The following is a 19,419-nucleotide window of genomic DNA, read 5'->3' on the forward strand; positions in this document are numbered from 1 at the left end:
GTGCTCACAATTGTTGCTGCTAGCAGCTATTATAATTGTGATGAAATAAGGAGAAAAAAACAGGTAAATTTAATTCATAACAGATACAGTCATGCCACATGAAAAACAGATAAATACAGCTTGAGCCATATGTTTTACAAGAGTTCAAACAGAGAAAAGTAATAGGACAATAAAGTCATCACATGACAAAATGGGCATTTAAATCTCTAAGCTGCACTGAAGTCAGAACCGCGCTCAGGTTGCAAGTGATAAGAACTTCTGCCACATTGAATTGATGTTCTTAATCTGACCTCATCCAGTTTCATGACTCTAAGTACCATTTATAGGGTGTGTTGCCAAACATTGTATCACTGCCCTAGTTTTCTCCTCTGATCTCCTCTTTGGTATATGTGCAACAAGCATCTCAAACTAAACATTTCCAAATAATAACTCTTGTTCTCTCTACCTTCACTCTTCCAACCTGCCCTTCCCACAGACTTCTCCATCTCAGTAAATGACTTCAGCTATTACATTGCTCAGCTACTCAGTTACCCTTGAGTCCTCTCTTTTATACCCCTCATTCAATCCATCAGCAGATCTTCTATCTTCAAAATTTACCCAGAACTGGACCATATCTCACTACTTCCATTTTACCATGCTGGTCGAAGTCATTGTTACTCCTTGCCTCCTAATATGTCTCTCTGCTCGTCCCTTGCCACATCTATAGTTTATTATTCATGCACTCTTCAGAGTGATCAATGTAAAATGCATTGCCACATCTCCCCTCTATTCAAAACTCTCCAATAGTTTCCAGTCTGATTCAGATATATTTGTTTCAATGTGTCTGTGTGTTTGCCCCTGTCTCTGTGATTCTGTACATATGCCTCTGTATTTGTGTGTCCCTATTCTCTGTGTATCTCTGTGTGTGTGTGTGTCTCTGTCTGTGTCTGTGCCTATGACTGTACATATGTATCTGTGTGTGACTGTCTCTATTCTCTGAATTTGTCTCTGTGTCTCTGTTTATTATGTGTGTCTTTGTGTGACTCTGCATGTATGTGTGTGTCTCTGTGTATCTCTGTGTCTGTGTATACATACATATATGTATGTGTATATGTATGTACGCATGTATACCTATGTATAAAATTGCCCATCTGGCCCTGTGTGCTCTGCCCCCTCCTGTCCACACTCAGCTTTCTGGCCTATACCCTACTCTCCCTCTCAGTCACTCTGCTGCAGTGCGGCAGCCACACGGCCTCCTTGATGTTTCTCAAACATTCCAACAGGCTGTTGCCTCAGTGTTTGCTGTTCTCTTTGCCACTTCCTTCATGTGCTTTATATCTCAGGGAGGTCTTCCCTGGCCTTATCTAAAATTTAAATACCCCTTCCCCACTCCATATCTCCATTCCAAGCTATATTGCTTGTGTAATCTTGGATTTACCTTTTCCTGTTATGTATGTCTTGTATGTCTCCTCCTGACTGTTCAATGAGGGCACAGATTTTTGTCTGTTTCACTTACCGCTGTATCTGCAGTGCCTCGTATTTCTTCCACACAGGAACTTCTCAATAAATGGTACTTAATTTTCTAAATGCAGCTTTTCATTACACACTAGCATCTGGAAAGGCATGCAATTCTATTTCCAAAATTCATTAAACAAACGTGGTAAACATTCAGGCCAGAAGGCGGCAGCAAAGCTTCATCAGCCCAGCAACCGGCCATCATGCTGGGTCAGCAATTCAGAGGCACAACTAGTGGAAAATTAGGCAGAACAGCTTTCACCAGGGTCTGAGCTGAAGGAGGTGAGGCCAGAGAACTGAGCTGGTTAGGACTGCGCCCTGGCCAAAGAGCAGGGAGACAGATAGGAAGAGAGAGAAAGGCAAGGCTTGTCCAGGAGAATGAGACCCACATTAGGGGTTCACAGAATGAACATTCAGGTTGTCAGGGAACTTAATCAGGTGCCAGAAAATTTGGCATATTATCTCAGCAAAGTCAGGTAAACCTTTTGGCAATGTCCACAGGGAGGTTCCCTTTCAGATAACAAGTCTATTTATCACTGTAGCTAGAATCTGGGAGCCAAAATACACCTACCCCTATTAAGACAGGAGAATTATGCCAGTCCCAACAAGTGTGTCACCAAGCCGACAAAAATAAGTAAAGTACAATCCCTATCCTCTTGAGGATTACAATCCATGGCAGAAAAGATATGAAAGCTAATAATTAGCTTTCCCTGAGGGCCCTGTTTCTTTTCATAACTGCAGTGCCACATCTCATACTTTGTTAAATAAAAATAAAGATGGCAAGTGCTTAGGTCTAGGTTGCTGCAGAAGAAAACCAGATGTAGGAGGAACTGTGACTCTGCCTACCATGCAGGCCTGAATCTGGAGTGTGGTCCTCCTGTGGAGTTGCACTTACCCTGGATTTTTCCAGAAAGACTGCCTATAGGTGCCTGCATGCTCTGTTCCTGTAAGGGAAGCCCCAGCTGTGTCTGTGGTGGAGTGCCAGAGGGGAACAAGGACCCCTTCTCTAAGCCCTTTCACCATCACAGAAGCTGCCTGCTTGTTGGGGTAGAGATGTAGACTTTCCCTACTACACCCGGCAACTGCAATTGTGTCTCTGCTGTCAGAAACTAACCACTAGTGGAAAGATCTGGAACTTGAGGCCTAATTTTCAGATTCTTTGTTTCCATGGGGTGATCCTTGACGTGCTGCTCTTCCCCTTCCCCTAGGGATGGGGCTTCCTGAGAGCTAGACTGCTGTGATCGTTATTGCTCTTCTGGGTCTAACCACTCAGTAGGGCCACCAGACTCCAGGCTGGTGCTAAGGAATGGCTGCAAAAAGTCCTGTGATGTGGTCTGTCTTTAGGTCTCCCAGCTGTGAATACCGGCACCTGCTCTGGTGGAGGTGGCAGGGCAGGAGAGTGAAGTAGATTCTGTGAGAGTCTTTGGTTGCAGATAGGCTTAGTGTGCTGGCTTTCTTGAATGCTGATTATGCTGGTGGTGAAGTTGTCATGTGGACATACTCAGGGCCTCTGGTTAGCCAGGATACTGCAGGTGGTGGTATTAACTGTTGTTTTCTCCTTCCTGGGAGCAGGGTCATTCTGTCATGAGTTGCTGTAAAGGCCTGAGTTGGTTGGCCTTCAGCCAGGAGGTGGTGCTTTCAGGAGAGCACCAGCTGTGATATTAGCAGTGGGATATAAGCCTCCCCTAAGTTGGCCAGAGGAGGTATTCTGGTTACTCAGGCAATGGATGGGACCATAAAGCTCCCATGAGTGTATGTCTTTTGTGTTCACCTACCAGGATGGGTAGAGAAATACCATCAGATGGGGACAGGGTTAGTAGGGTCTGCTCAGACTCTCCTTTGGTGGGCTTGCCATGCCACTGTGGGGATTGGGAGGGTGGTTCTCAGGCCAATGAGGTTATGTTCCAGAGAGGACTATGGCTGCCTCTGCTTAGCAGTATTTTTCGCCAGGTAAGTGGGGAATAGCTAGTAGCAAAAGGTCTCACCCACCTCCCACACAGTTGGCAAAGCTGGTCTCACTCCCACAGTGTCCTACTGAGAGATGACGGCGTGCTGGCAGCCCTCACAGCCCTCGCTCACTCTAGGTGCCTCCTCAGCCTCAGCACCCATTCTGGCCGCACTTGAGGAGCCCTTCAGCCTGCCGCCACACCGTGGGAGCCCTTCTCTGGGCTAGCCAAGGCCGGAGCCGGCTCCCTCGGCTTGCGGGGAGGTGTGGAGGGAGAGGCACGGGGTGGGAACCAGGGCTGCACGTGGTGCTTGTGGGCCAGCTAGAGTGCCGGGTGGGCGTGGGCTTGGCAGCCCCACACTCGGAGCAGCCAGCCAGCCCTGCCGGCCCCAGGCAATGAGGGGCTTAGCACCCAAGCCAGTAGCTGCAGAGGGTGTGCTGGGTCCCCCAGCAGTGCTGGCCCACCGGCGCTGTGCTCAATCTCTTGCCGGGCCTTAGCTGCCTCCCCACAGGGCAGGGCTCAGGACCTGCAGCCGCCCCCCACCCCCCGCCCCCCTGCCATGGGCTCCTGTGCGGCCTGAGCCTCCCCAACGAGCAACGCCCCCTGCTCCATGGCACCCAGACCCATCCACTGCCCAAGGGCTGAGGAGTGTGGGCACATGGAGGGGACTGGCAGGCAGCTCCACCTGCAGCCCCTGTGTGAGATCCACTGGGTGAGGCCAGCTGAGCTCCTGAGTCTAGTGGGGACTTGGAGAAACTTTGTGTCTAGCTAAGGGATTGTGAGTGCACCAATCAGCACTCTGTGTCTAGCTCAAGGTTTGTGAACACACCAATCAGCACCCTGTGACTAGTTCAGAGTTTGTGGATGCACCAATCAGCACTCTGTATGTAGCTAATCTGGTGGGGACTTGGAGAATCTCTATGTCTAGCTAAGGGATTGTGAATACACCAATCAGCACTCTGTATCTAGCTCAAGGTTTGTAAACACACCAATCAGCACTCTGTGTCTAGCTCAGGGTTTGTAAATACACCAATGGACACTCTGTATCTAGCTAATCTAGTGGGGAGGTGGAGAATTTTTGTATCTAGCTCAGGGATTGTAAATGCACCAATCAGCACCCTGTCAGAACGGACCAATCAGCTCTCTGTAAAACAGACCAATTTGCTCTCTGTAAAATGGACCAATCAGCAGGATGTGGGTGGGGCCATGGGTGGGGCCAGATAAGAGAATAAAAGCAGGCTGCCTGAGCCAGCAGTGGCAACCCGCTCAGGTCCCCTTCCACACTGTGGAAGCTTTGTTTTTTCACTCTTTGCAATAAATCTTGCTGCTGCTCACTCTTTAGGTCCACACTGCCTTTATGAGCTGTAACACTCACTGCAAAGGTCTACAGCTTCACTCCTGAAGCTAGTGAGACCATGAACCCACCAGAAGGAAGAAACTCCGAACACATCCATACATCAGATGGAACAAACACTGGACACGCCACCTTTAGGAACTGTAACACTCACTGTGAGGGTCTGAGGCTTCATTCTTGAAATCAGTGAGACAAAGAACCCACCAATTCTGGACACACTACTAACAGTGCCAAGTTTAGATCCAGGCAGCTTGCTCTCCTAAAACTCAGACCTTGCCTCAGGCCATAAACTACCCCACTTAGCAAGCAAGCACTGCTTTCAGGCCTTGCCCCTCCCCATCTGCCAACAAAGTTGGCTATGACTCCAGCTCTTGTATCTGCAGCAGTTCCCATTCACCCCCAGATCCTGTCAAAAAAGTTAGTGCCCAGTTAAAATTATTGCAAAATTCAGTTGGAAGTTTCTTATACCCTGTGACCCTTCCCTAATTCTGCTGAGTGCCTTCCCTCAGGGCTCCTATGAAATACAATCAGAAATGGCTTCCCTGTGCACAAGGTGAAGAATGGGAGTGCCTACAAGTCTCCTCCCACTGTTGCTTTTACTTTTATATTTTGCACAGCTCCCTAAATCCATTCCAGCTCTAGATAAGGTTAAATCCTTCTCTGGTGATCTGTATTTTCAGATTCCTCAGTGGGAATACGTGTTTGAAGGCAGGTTTTCCCCCTTTCAGACTATGGAAACTCATAGTTGTTCGTCTGTCTCATGGAATCTGCAGTGACTTGTGCTTCTTTCAAAGATCTGTGAATTCTTTAGGTTTTCCTGGTATGGTCCTGCAGCGGTTCTTGGAGCAAAAGTTCATGGTATGAATCTTCACATGCCATACTGTCCATCCAAGTAGGAGGTACATGTTAGCACTATCTCCTATCCAGTATCTTCCCCCTGTGAAGGGAAATTAAATTTTGACACCCCAAACTCATTTAGCCAAAGGGAAAAGTCAAGCTGGGAACTGGGTCATGCAAACCCGTCTCCACCTTTTGATTCCTAAATAAAATGGCTACAAGATGAAAAGCTACCCACTTTTCCCATGTTTTGCCAACAAGGAAATTCCTGGTGAGCTGTTACAACTTCACCATGGCAATGCTAATTGATAGCTTATCTTGACAGGTGCAGTCACCCAGCCTGCCAGACACAAATCCATATCAGATTGTCCCTCTACCCCATTTTGTCTGTATTATCTTATGTAAGATGCAGATTCCCCACATTTTTCCTTTCCCCCTTTTGTTTAAGTGAAAACTGTGTGCTTCTCAATATCCCACCCTTTCCCCTTTAAATTTGGAGCCCTCAAAATCATCTTCAGAGAAACGCATAGACCTGTCTCCTGTGAGCATCCTTAACTTTGGTGAATAAATCTCCAAAAATGATGGAGACTTTTCTCATCATTTTCTTTGACTGACACCCTCATCATGACTTTTCTACTGCAGGAACATCCAAATATGCAGGGATTACTTTTTCAATGTTTCTGTGGCCTTATTGCATCCCTGCCAGATCTGAGGCCCATGGATTGCCATTTCAGGTCTTCTTTCATGACACCTTTATTCCTTTTGCTCTTTGTCCTGTGACCATGCTCACTGTTCCAATCCTGAACTTCATGTAAATCACATCAATTTACTGTTTTTGTTCCTCCTCTTGGGCGGCTGATCATTTGGAAGAAAATCTCAAAACCTACATACACATTTCTGCCATCATTCAAGCCTCAGATGGCTCCCTCTGACATTTCATAATCTTTTATTTTGTTCTCAATTAACTACAAATTCACCACTTATACTGAACATTTTTTATTTTTGCCTGTGAAATGTCCATTTCCATTTGTTTTGATAACAGCACCCCAATATTCATTTGGGTAACTATGCCTATCTCACTTTCAACCTTTGTGGTCTGAGTAGGGGACTGATTCCCTTCTACCCATACATACAGTTTTATGGGTGAGCAAATGATACGCAAAGGACCAACTTGCTAGTTCTTTCTCTCTGTGGGAATGAGCATGTGGTCCAAGTCTCTACTGGAAGCTCAGTTCCAGAATTTTGCTGGAATTAAAGAGGCATTATTTTTGCATTGTGGTTGCTAAACTGGCTGCATTTAAGCCTGGAGCTACTAGTGGCCAATCTTGCCACTACATAAACTGATTCTGCCTAAAAAGGAAGCCAGCACAGAGAAATAGAGGGAAAACGGTGAAAATAAATTGCTGATGGCATCATATTTTGTGTTAAAAAGAAATAGCTCCTCTTCAAAGGGTTTCAATTCCTGGTTCTTTGTTCTATTCTAAAAGGTAATCTTACCCATTCATCTATCAGCCCTCCCTATCTCTGCCATGCCCAAACACCCCATGATGTACCATACCTGTCCTTCCCATCAAATGCCCACCCTTGCGTCCTTTGATGATGTCAACAGTAGCCTAGATTACCCTAGATTGAAATTAGCCTAGATTGTGTGGTCCGATCCCAGCCCACAGGGGGAGGACACAGGAACAGGGTCTGCATTACAGATAAAAATCTCCTACTCTCCTTTGTTTTGTGTGCTCTCCCTTGCCTCTGCCTTGCATGCAAGAGGCGCCCTTCTATAGAAGTAAATTGCCTTGCTGAGAAAACTTTTCCCTGAGTGCTAGTTTCACTTTGTGGCACCAAATATTTGTTTCTAACAATTTGGGGGCCTACCCAGGATTCCCATTTTCCTCTGGGGAAGGGGTCTCTGGTCATCTCCCAGGGGGAGATGCGTCCCACTGCCTTGCTGCAGTGGTCTCAGGGGCTAAAGATCCAGCCACCACCCGCTGTGATGAATAAACCCAAACTCTCAGCAATGTGGGAAGGAAAGGCTTGCCTACAAATACCACAGTGACCAGGTAACTTCGTGCACAGACCAAGGTAAGAAAAGCCGCAGAGAGGGCAGCAAAGTATTTCCTTGGTTGTTGGGATATCTTGGAGGCTGAAAGTGTGTGTGAATGATCACTGCTTGTGGTGCTGCTTGTGTGAATGGTGATAAGCACTACTGCTGTGTGGGGTGAGTGGGTCCTATCTGCGGTTCCGTGGTCACCTCATACGGCTTAGGGCGGATCCTGCCATGGGGCTTATACCAGCACGCCAATACTAAGAGGGACCTAATTTCCCACAAGGGAAGTGGCCAGATAGGACGAAGTGAATGGAAAGGAGTGCAAGAAACCTCCAGTAAAGGGGGTGAGCCTCTAGAGAAAAGGGAAGGCAAGAGATCTCTAGTAAGAGAGGTTGGACCACACACACACTCAAGGGAGCATCCAAAACCTCCAAGATGGGAATCACTCCTAATACAACAGGGAAAGATAAGGATGGGGATAGTCAGATCGCCTCCAACAGTCCTTTAGGTCTCATGCTAAAATATTGGGAGGAGAAGGAGAGGACTAGGCACAAGAAAAAGCAACAGATGATAAAATATTGTTGTTTCATCTGGGCCAAGGAACCCATCCTCAAACCTGCCATCTTCTGGCCAAAATATGGATCAGATGAGGCTTGGGTCTGTCAACTTTTAATTCGGTATGTGAATGACAAAATTCCAGTCTCACAGGAAGAAACAGACTATGCTCTCTGCTGGAGAAAAGAACCTCTTCTCCTCTTTCCCCTAAAGAATGCAGGGGAAGGATCAGATTTCACACTCCCCCAAGTAGGCATAGTAAAACCAACCCCTAGGCGGAGGACTCCCAGTGCCTGGGACCCTCTTAAACCACCTTCCCCTGTTTCATTCCCCACCTCTTGACCTGCCCCCTTCCCAGGCAGCTGCTGCCGCCCCAGACCCAGTCCCAGATCCTTCTCCTACTCCTATTATTCCTCCCCCTTATAAATCTGACTCTTTGGAATTACCACCACCCCATGTGTCTGCTCCTTGTCAGCCTAAGTATCCTTCCCTAAAGGGACTACAATGTGAAGTAGAGCAATGTAAAAAAGATATTCAAAATCTTCCTTTCCCCTCTACCTCTAAGGAATCAGCTCCAACTATCTTCCCTTTGAGAGAGGTACCCCAGGGAGGAGGAGCTATTGGCTTTGTAAATGCTCCTTTGACTAGTTCAGAGGTTCGAGGTTTAAGGAAAGAACTTAAGCCACTGCTAGATGACCCATATGGGGTAGCAGACCAAATTGGTCAATTCCTAGGCCCCCAGTTATATATGTGGGCTGAATTAATGTCCATCCTGGGTATCTTCTTCTCAGGGAAAGAAAGGGCAATGATTCACAGGGCTGTTACAACAGCTTGAGAACGTGAACACCCTCCCAGCCCAAATGTTCCTGCAGCAGACCAGAAATTCCTGGCCCAAGATCCTCAATGGGAAAATAAAAAAGCAGTACACTGGGAAAACATGAAAGATCTCAGGTAAATGATAATTAAAGGAATTCAAGAGTCAGTGCCCCTCACTCTGAATCTTTCCTGACATACAACAAGAAAAAGATGAAGGCCCCATGAAATTTCTACAAAGACTAAGGGAACAAATAAGGAAATATGCAGATTTAGATCCAGAAGACCCTCTCAGGCAAGGAATGTTAAAGCTACATTTTGCCATAAATAGCTGGTCAGACATAGCAAAGAAGTTGCAGAAACTAGAAAACTGGAAAAACCAGTCCATAGAGAAACTCCTAGGAGAAGCCCAAAAAGTGTGTGAGGAGAGATGAAGAAAAGCAAAAACAAAAAATGAAACTTATGCTATCCACCTTCCAACAGACGGCTTCAAGCCCGTATGTTTTTAAACAGAGACTCCAGGTGGGGTGGGAATTATAAAGGGTCCAAATCCATGTTTGGAGGACCCAAGCCTCCAACTAGGGGACCTGGACCCTCAGTTACCAGGCCCTCTAAAGAGTATGGAGGAGCAAGGTCAAAGAATCCCAGAACTGACGGAGAGGAAAAATAGAATAGGTGCTTCAAATGTGGAAGAGCAGGCCACTTCAAAAGAGAATGCCCCCAGTGGGAAAAAGAAAAAGAAATTGTTCTGCTTATGGCATTCAAGGAGGAATAAGGAGGTCAGGGGTCTGTCTTTTCTATCTCAAGTCCCACCAAAAGCTCTTGATAAATTTAGAGGTGGGACCCAAACATGAGCTTATCACCTTTTTAATAGATGCAGGGGCTGCTGGTTCCTCTGTTTGCTATCGGCCCTCTAATATAAACTGCTCATTAGAAGAACTTCTTGTCTCAGGGGTGAAAGGGGAAGGATCTAAAGCCAAAGTTTTAGAAGAAACCAAAGTTAAATACAAAAATCAATCAGCTGGTATTAAATTCCTGCTAATCCCTGAAGCAGGAACAAACCTGTTAGGAAGAGACCTGATGTTAAAACTAGGCATAGGCCTGCATGCCTGCCCTGAAGGATTTTTCACTTCATTGAACCTTCTCACCACCATAGAAAAAAAAGTTACATTCATCCCAATGTGTGGTCAAAAGAAGGGAACCGAGGGAAACTAAGAATCTCCCCCAGTTCATATAAAGTTTAAAACCCCTGGGGAAATAGTAAGGGGAAGGCAATATCCAATTCCTCTAGAAGGCAGGCTAGGCCTGAAAACTGTGATTGAAGGTCTTATTCAGGATAAGTTACTTGAACCCTGTATGTCTCCATATAATACCCCTATATTATCTGTAAAGAAATCAGATGGGTCATATCAACTAGTAAAAGACCTCTGGACCATGAACCAAATAGTCCAAACCACTCACCCTATTGTCCCCAATCCATATACTATCCTCAGCAAGATTCCATATGACCATCAGTGGTTTACAGTAATAGATTTGAAGGATGCCTTTTGGGCATGTCCCTTAGCTGAAGACAGCCAAGACATATTTGCTTTTGAATGTGAAGATCCTCATTCAGGGCGGAAGCAACAGTACTGCTGGACGGTCCTACTCCAAGGATTTACAGACTCTCCTAACCTGTTTGGCTAAATTCTTGAACAAATTTTAGGGAAGATATCTGTCCCAGAGTCTGTATACATACTCCAATATGTAGATGACATACTTGTATCTGGGGAAACTCATAGAACAAGTATCTGATTTCTGCATCAGTCTTCTCAATCACCTGGAAGGGGAGGAATTACAGGTACTAAAGGGGAAGATCCAATTCGTATAGCCTGAAGTATTTAGGGCACTTGATAAGTGCAGGCAAGTGAAGAATAGGACCCGAAAGAGTTGAAGGAATTGTGTCCTTACCCCTGCCTAGTACAAAACAAGAGCTTAGAAAATGTTTAGGGCTAGTTGGATATTGCCACTTGTGGATTGATTCACATGCTCTAAAAGTCAAGTCTCTGTACTCCAAGCTTACCAAGAAAAACCCCACCCCCTCCTTGGGGCCCCAGAGGAAGTCAATGATTTTAAAGAATTGAAACATTTACCCATAACTGCCCCTGTTTTAGCTCTGCCTTCCCTCAAACAACCATTTCACCTGTTTGTCAATGTAAATAAGGGAGTAGCTTTAGGGGTGCTTACCCAAGAACATGGGGGCCACTGGCAGCCCGTGGCCTTTTTGTCAAAAATTCTAGACCCAGTAACCTGTGGATGGCCCAAATGTATTCAATCTATAGTGGCCACTGCTTTGTTGATTGAGGAAAGTAGAAAGCTAACCTTTGGGGGAAAATTAATTGTTAGCACACCTCATCAAGTTAGAACAATATTAAACCCAAAGGCAGGTAAATGGCTTACAGACTCAAGAATTTTAAAATAAGAAGCCATTCTATTAGAAAAAGATGACCTCACTCTCACCACTAACAGTGCCCTTAACCCTGCTGCTTTCCTAACTGGGAATCCAAACTCCAAAGATCCTGAACATGATTGTTTAGATCTCATTGACTACCATACTAAGGTTAGACCTGATTTAAGAGAAACCCCTTTTGAAACAGGATGTCATCTTTTTATAGATGGCTCCTCCTGGGTGGTTGAAGGAAAAAGACACAATGGATATTTTGTCATAGATGGAGTTCTTGCTGAAATAGAATCTCGAAGATTGCCAAATAATTGGTCTGCTCAAACTTGCAAATTGTTTGTGTTAAATCAGGCTCTAAAATATTTACAAAAGCAAGAAGGTACCATCTATACCTACTCCAAGTACGCCTTTGGGGGTAGTGCACACCTTCGGAAAAATTTGGACTGAGCAGGGTCTAATTAACAGCAAAGGGCAGGACCTTGTCCACAAAGGATTAATCACTCAAGTTTTAAAAAGCTTACAATTACCAGAAGAAATAGCTGTTGTGCATGTCCCAAGGCACCAGAAAAATTCTACCTTTGAAAGCTGAGGGAATAACCTTGCTGATCTAATTGCAAAACAAGCTGCCCTCTCTCAAAAAGCACCTATCTTCTACCTGACTCCCTGTCTCTCTCCCCTAATTGCAGTCCCTATCTTCTCTCCTGCTGAAAAGAAAAAGTTAGAGAAACTAGTAGCTAAAGAAAACTCAGAAGGGAAGTGGGTGTTACCAGACCAAAGGGAAATGCTTTCCAAACCACTTATGGGAGAAATCCTGTCCCAACTACATCAAGGGACTCACTGGAGACCTCAAGCTATGTGTGATGCAGTTCTCAGAGTCTGTGGATGTATAGGAATTTATACCTTAGTAAACCAAGTTGTGGACAGCTGCCTAATATGTAAGAAAACTAATAAACAGGCCCTAAGGAAACAACCTTTTGGGGGCAGAAGCCCCAGATTAAGGCCATTTCAAAGTATTCAAGTTGACTATGCTGAAATGCCCCCACTAAGTCACCTTAAATACCTAATAGTAATAGTAGACCACCTCACTCATTGGGTGGAAGCCATTCCCCTCCCCATTGCAACAGCTAATAATGTGGTTTAAGTATTACTAGAGAACACAATACCTTGGTTCAGGCTACCAGAAAATATTGACTCAGACAATGTGACTCATTTCACTGCAAATATCATTAAAGGGCTTACTCAAGCTTTAGGAATCAAATGGGAGTATCATACCCCCTGGCATCCATCCTTGTCAGGAAGAACAGACAGGATGAATCAGACTTTTAAGAATCATCTAACTAAGTTAATTTTAGAAACTCTATTACCCTGGACTAAGTGTCTCCCCATCGCTCTAATCAGGATTGGAACTGCCCCTCGAAAAGATGTTGGCCTATCCCCTTAGGAAATGCTCTATGGGTTACCATACTTAAGCTCCACTAGTGATATTCCCACTTTTGAGACCAAAGATCAAGTCCTTAGGAACTATACACTTGGTCTATCTTCTACTTTATCTTCCTTTAGGACTAAAGGTCTCTTAGCGCAAACCCCACCTCTTGAGTTTCCAGTCCATCAGCACTGGCCCGGAGACTACGTCCTCATTAAGAGCTGGAGAGAACAGAAACTTGAACCGTCTTGGGAGAGACCATATCTAGTGCTCCTAACAACTGAAACTGCAGTCTGAACCACTGAGAAAGGATGGACCCATCACACCTGAGTCAAGAAAGTGACCCCCCCCCCCCATCCAGGGTCATGGGCTATAGTCCCAGGAGAAAATCCTACCAAACTAAAGCTAAGGAAAGTTTAACTCTCTTTCGTTTATTCTATTACTCCTTCTTTCCTTGTTCTGTTGCTAGCCACCTCATTATTAATGTAACTAGATCAGACTCACCCCAAACCATTACCTTTGATGCTTGTTTAGTTATTTCTTGTGGGGATCTCCAAAGCCAGAGACAGCTTGCAGCAGCAGAGAAATATCTCTGCCCCATCCACAGCAGATGCTTCTAAATTGTTTAAGTACCTGTTTTGTCATACTTGGGAATATGTCATTTGGACCACTCAATGTCAAGACTGGGTCCCCTCAGAGGATTTCCCACTAGCAGTTCTAAAGCCCTATAACCATTTTACTAGAGGAAGTGCCCCTCCCAATTGTCAACATAACCAATGTAACCCGGTGCAAATTTCCATCACCACCCCAATTCTCCAAGATTCCTCCCCTACCCTAAACCGTTTTTATGGTATGGGAGCAGATGTAACAGGAAAAGACCCTATAGGTTTCTTCAAGTTGCACCTCATTACATCCTCATCCCTCACATTTCCACCTCTATCCTCTTCTAAACCTGCTGACCAGACCACTGTCTCTTCTCCACCTAATGACAAAACCAACGTAGCTATTGTAGAGGTTAAAAATTTAAAACAAACACTGACAATTGAAAAAGGATACCACGATGCAAATGCCTGGATGGAATGGATTGAATATTCTGTTTGCACTCTAAATAAAAGCGACTGTTACGCTTGTGTGCATGGTAGCCAGAGGCCCAAGTTATCCCCTTTCCACTTGGATGGTTTTCTGACTAGCCGGGCATGAGCTGTAAGGTGGCATTTTTCCAAGACCCCACAGCCTGGGGTAATGAATTCTGTCGAATTCTCTCTCTGCTATTCCCTGAAGTTCAACATCCTGCAGGTCAGCTCCTGAGGGCCATCCAGCCTCCATCTCCAGACACCAATTTTACTTCATGTCTCTCACTACAGGGACAACATTTGGCATTTCTTGGAGACTTGAAGGGATGCAGTGAGTTTAAATCTTTCCAATAGTTTACAAATCAGTCCGCCCTTGTTCATCCCCATGCTGATGTATGGTGATATTTTGGTGGACCTCTACTGGACACTCTGCCAAGTAACCGGAGAGGCACTTGGGCTCTAACTCAATTGGCCATCCATTTCACCCTGGCATTTCATCAACCAGAAAAAGGGAAACCACAACACCATAAAACGAGAGAGGCCCCTCATGGATCTTTCAACTGTCATGTTTATATAGATGCAATTGGAGTCCCACAGCAGGTACCTGATAGATTCAAAGCCCAAGACCAAAGAGCTGCAGGATTTGACTCATTATTTCCATGGCTATTAATAAAAATGTAGATTGGATAAATTACATCTATTATAACCAGCAGCGACTAATTAATTACACTAGGGATGCTGTCAAAGAATTAGCCAAACAATTAGGGCCTACTAGCCAGATGGCTTGAGAAAACAGAATGGGCCCTAGATATGATATTAACAGAAAAAGGTGGAGTTTGTGTTATAATAGGAACCCAATGCTGCACCTACATTTCCAACAATACAGTCCCTGATGGAAAAATTACCAAAGCTTTATAAGGTCTTACCTCCTTATCAAATGAATTAGCCACAAATTCTGGGATAAACAACCCTTTCACAGGATGGTTAGGGAAATGGTTTGGTAAATGGAAAGGATTCATGGCCTCTATTGTAACTTCTCTTACAATCGCAATAGCTGTGTTTATTCCTGTTGGATGCTGCATCATACCCTGCATTCGTGGACTAGTCCAAAGACTTATAGAAACAGCTGTTACCAGTAGCTTCCTTAGTTCTTCCCGAACTTATACTAATAGATTATTTCTCCTGGAAGAACAACAAAGCTGAGTCATGTTAGGTAAGTTTGAATAACAAAATGTGTAAATTCAAGACGGGGAAATTGCTGTTAAGAACAAACAGTTCCTCTTCAAAGGGTTTCAGTTCCTGGTTCTGTGTTCTATTCTAAAAGGTAATCGTAACCATTCATCTATCAGCCCTCCCTATCTCTGCTATGCCCAAACACCCCAAGATGTACCATACCTGTCCTTCCTGTCAAACACCCCTTGCCTCCTTTGATGATGTCAACAGTAGCCAATCGGAATTAGCCTAGATTGTGTGGTCTGACCCCAGTCCACAGCAGGAGAACACAGGAACAGGGCTTGCGTTAGGGATAAAAAAACTCCTGCTCTCCTTTGTTTTGTGTGCTCTTCCTTTCCTCTGCCTTGTATGCAAGAGGTGCCCTTCTATAGAAGTAAATTTCCTTGCTGAGAAAACTTTTGCCTGAGTGCTAGTTTCACTTTGTGGCACTGAATATTTGTTTCTAACAATAAGAACACTTAGATCCACACATGCCTGAAGCTATGATAGGCTTATCCATACAAACTAGTGAATATTTGCCTTGGGCCAACTTGAGTTAGGTTTCTGTCATTTCACTGAAATGAGTCCTAACTAATGCACTTCCGGATGGAATGGACTGAGCAGTGCGTTAGGCACTGATCTCCAGAAACTGTTTCTTAAAGATCATTAATACTAACAACAATAGCTGATATTTATTGAGTGCTTACTATATACCAGGTATCATTTTAAGCACTTTGCTTGGATAAAATCATTAAAACCTCACAATAACTCTACGATATTACTATTATTATCTCCTGTTTACAGATGAAAAAACTGAGGCACAGAGAGATTAAGAAACTTGTCCTCAGGTTATACACTTGTAAGTGGAAGATTTGAGACTCAAGCCGGGGAAGAGTTCCACACCTGTACTATTCTACACTGCCTCAAGAGTCAGCATATCCAGTGGCCTTTTCTCATTCTCTTTAGCCTCTTTGCCCAGTTCGACTATGCATTTGCTCTTCAAACTTGCATAGAAAGCTTTAGGTTTCCAGTCCTTCTATTAGGAACTTCTTTAGGTTTTCTTCTGCTCTGCCTCCTAAATCTAAGGTTTTCCTAATAATTCTCTGCTCTTTTCTTGGTAATTTCACATACCTTTGTGCATTAACTCAAACCTCTAATTTTGAACTTCCTGCTGTCTCCAAATCACCCAATGTCCTGCTAGGGCCTCACATGGCATGAATTGCATCAATGTTGGGTTTGTAGGAAGAAATTAATTTTTTTTATTATTTCAGTCTTGTTGGAAATTATAATTTATGCTAGAGGTTATAAAATTCAACCGTTAGGTAATGAGATTATTGACACAGGTGCTTTGGGAGGACTAAGGATTCAGCTAGCCATTATATCCGGTGTGATGAGAGATAATGTTAGTTAATATTTAGATACTAATTACCTAGCAGTTAAAATAAATCTGTACTTATTTTGTATCTTATAATCATAAAGCTGAGTTTTTGTCCGTCTTTTTACTAAAATGTAAATGATCTTCCTGAAATATTGAAAATCATACTCTTCGTTTGTACCTTTGAGATGATGAATATTTGTTAAGATGTTTATTAAAGGAAAAAGTGTTTCTTCACTTCTGGTTGTAAAATGACTGGAGAGGTTGTTTTTAGTTTATCACACCTGTGCAAATTAATTCCTCTCTAGAGTCATGGGTTCTCATACTTGACTTTTCTTTAGAATCATCTGATATCCCACATCAAGAAATTCTGATTGAATTGTACCAGAGTAAGAACAGGGCATTGGTATTTTCACAAGCACTCCAGGTTATTCCAATGTGCTTCCAAGGTTGAGAATCATTGCTCAGAAGTTACACTTTTTAAGGTTGCTCAATAAATATGGGACACCCAGTTAAATTTTAATTTTTAGTAACCAAATATTTTTAGTGTGTTTTATACTAAGAATTAATTCACTGTTTATCCAAAATTCAATTTTAACTGGGCATCCTGTGTTTTTATTTGCCAAACTTGTCAACCTTATCATCTCTGAGTTCATCCTTGTGATTTCATCAGAAATAAGAGATTATATCACATTATTGAATCAGAAAGCATCAAGACTTTCATCTTGTCTTTCTTCTTTCAGTCCTGTTTGTAACAAATCTTATACCTCCAAAAGTTTATTTCTTTAAAAAGGAAGCACTGCAAATTCAGCCAGGAGGCCAATCTTTTCCTCTAGAAGTTGCCCACATTCTCCCTCTTGTGTGTTTCCAAGGTGGTTCCCTCCCAGAAAGGAAGGTCAAGTCTCTCTCAGGCTTCAAAGCTCTCTGACATTTCTTGCCATCTCATCTTTCTGATTCTAGCTGGGGAAAGTTTTCTGCTTTTAAAGGTTCATGTGATTAGGCTGGGCCTGCATAGGTAATCCGAAATAGTCTCCCTATTTGGGTCAGTCACTTTTATTACATCAGTAAAATCCCTTTTCTATATACTGTAACATCTTTACAGGATCCAGAGATTAGAATGTGGACATTTTGGGGGAGCCATTCTGCCTACCACAGTTGTTGTGGGTGTCACCTTCACTTCTCTCTTCTATCAGATTCTCTGTCTAACCACTTTGTTATAGAATACATCCTCCAATTGCTTCCTGAGAAAGAATGCATGAAAATAATATTTAAACCTTTGTATATTTGAAAATGTCTTTTTAAACCTCATACTTCATCAATTTCAAAATTGGAAATCATTTTTTTCTCATAATTTATCTTTTATTTATGCTTCTGTCGAGAATCCAATGCCATTCTGATTTCTAAATCTTCGTAAATCACCTCCTATTTTTTCCTCCATGAAAGTTAAGATCTCTCTGACTCATGTGGTTTGAAATTTCACAACTTTGTTATAGATAATTTTTATCCATTAAACTGAGAGCTCATGTGCTTCTGTCCTTTAGCTCTGAGAACTGTTGTCCTGGTTTTCTTTGGTAATTATCTTTCTTCTCTTTGCTCTACTAGCAGTTAGATATTCCACCTTTCCTTGCCTAACTGCCCTGGCTAGTGCCTCCACTATAATGTTGAATAGAAGTAGCAACAATTGACATCCTTGTCTTATTCCTGATCTTAGGTGAAAATGCTCATTCTTTCAAGATTAAGTATGATGTTAACTATGGATTTTTCATAGAGGCGCTTTATTAGGTTGAAGAAGTTTCCTTTTATTCCTAGTTGAAGTGTTTATATCAAGAAAGGGTGTTAGATTTTGTCAATTGCTTTTCCTTCATCTTTTGAGATGATCATGTGGTTTTTGTCATTTAGTCTATTAAAGTAGTGTGTCACATTAATTTTTTATGTCACACCAAACTTGCATTCCTGAGATAAATCCTACTTGGTCATGTTGTATAATTTTTTTTAATGTTGCTGGGTTTGGCTTGCTAGTATTTTGTTGAGGATTTTTATGTTACTGTGCATAAGGTATATTGGTCTGTAGTTTTTTCGTGATGTCTTTCATTTTGTTCTTTATTTCCTTGTATTTCCAGATGGGAAGTCACTGCATACAGCCCTAATCTTAGGACAAGTTTCCAAATAAGCCACTTCAGGCAAATAAAAATTTCTGTATGTAGCAGAGAAACAAAGCTGTATATTTTTTTTGAGGTTCCCTCCTAGCTTCCTTCCCTCTCCTCAAGCCAACTAATAAAACTTGCTTTTTATATTCCAAATCTTATTTATAGTCGTTTGATCATCTATGAGGCACCTTCAAGTCAACATTTACTGCAAGCGGCCCCCTCACTCCCTAAATAAGCACTTTTGATTTACCGCCAGTCATCAACTCACCTCCCAATTGCAATTTGTCAAGAGTAGTGTCAGGTGCACTTTAGTGGTTAATCTCCTTGCACATCGGTGGAACTTTAGGCACAAGAAGGTAAGCAACGAAGATAGTGATATACGAAGGGAAAACTAAACCCAGGTAGCGCTGCCAGCTTTAAAGTCCTAGGCATGGGGATGGGTGGATGGGACGCCGGCCTAAGATTTTAGCAGGGAACAGACCCAGCAGTTGGCTTGGATCTCTGAACTCCAGAAAAGGCCGAGTGAGGACAAGGGAGACCACAAGGATAATTTCTGTGGCTCTGGTAAGGGGATGACAAGGGAGAAAAACTTTCCCACGGTTCTGTTTGGCCCGCGGCGCTTGTCTGCCTGCGCGAGGTCAAAGCCCGGCGCCGCCCACGCGCGGCTCGGGTGGGAACCCGCAGACGTGGGTGAGCAGGGCCGCTG

General features: G+C 43.5%; 1 pseudogene; it reads left to right on the plus strand.

Annotated features, from left to right (window-relative positions):
- The first annotated feature begins 13,217 nt into the window (after positions 1 to 13,217).
- Positions 13,218 to 15,206, plus strand: LOC129059280 (uncharacterized; annotated as a pseudogene).
- The last annotated feature ends 4,213 nt before the right edge of the window (positions 15,207 to 19,419 follow it).

This window comes from Pongo abelii, chromosome 4 (genome assembly GCF_028885655.2).
Source record: "Pongo abelii isolate AG06213 chromosome 4, NHGRI_mPonAbe1-v2.0_pri, whole genome shotgun sequence".
Lineage (NCBI taxonomy): Eukaryota > Metazoa > Chordata > Mammalia > Primates > Hominidae > Pongo > Pongo abelii.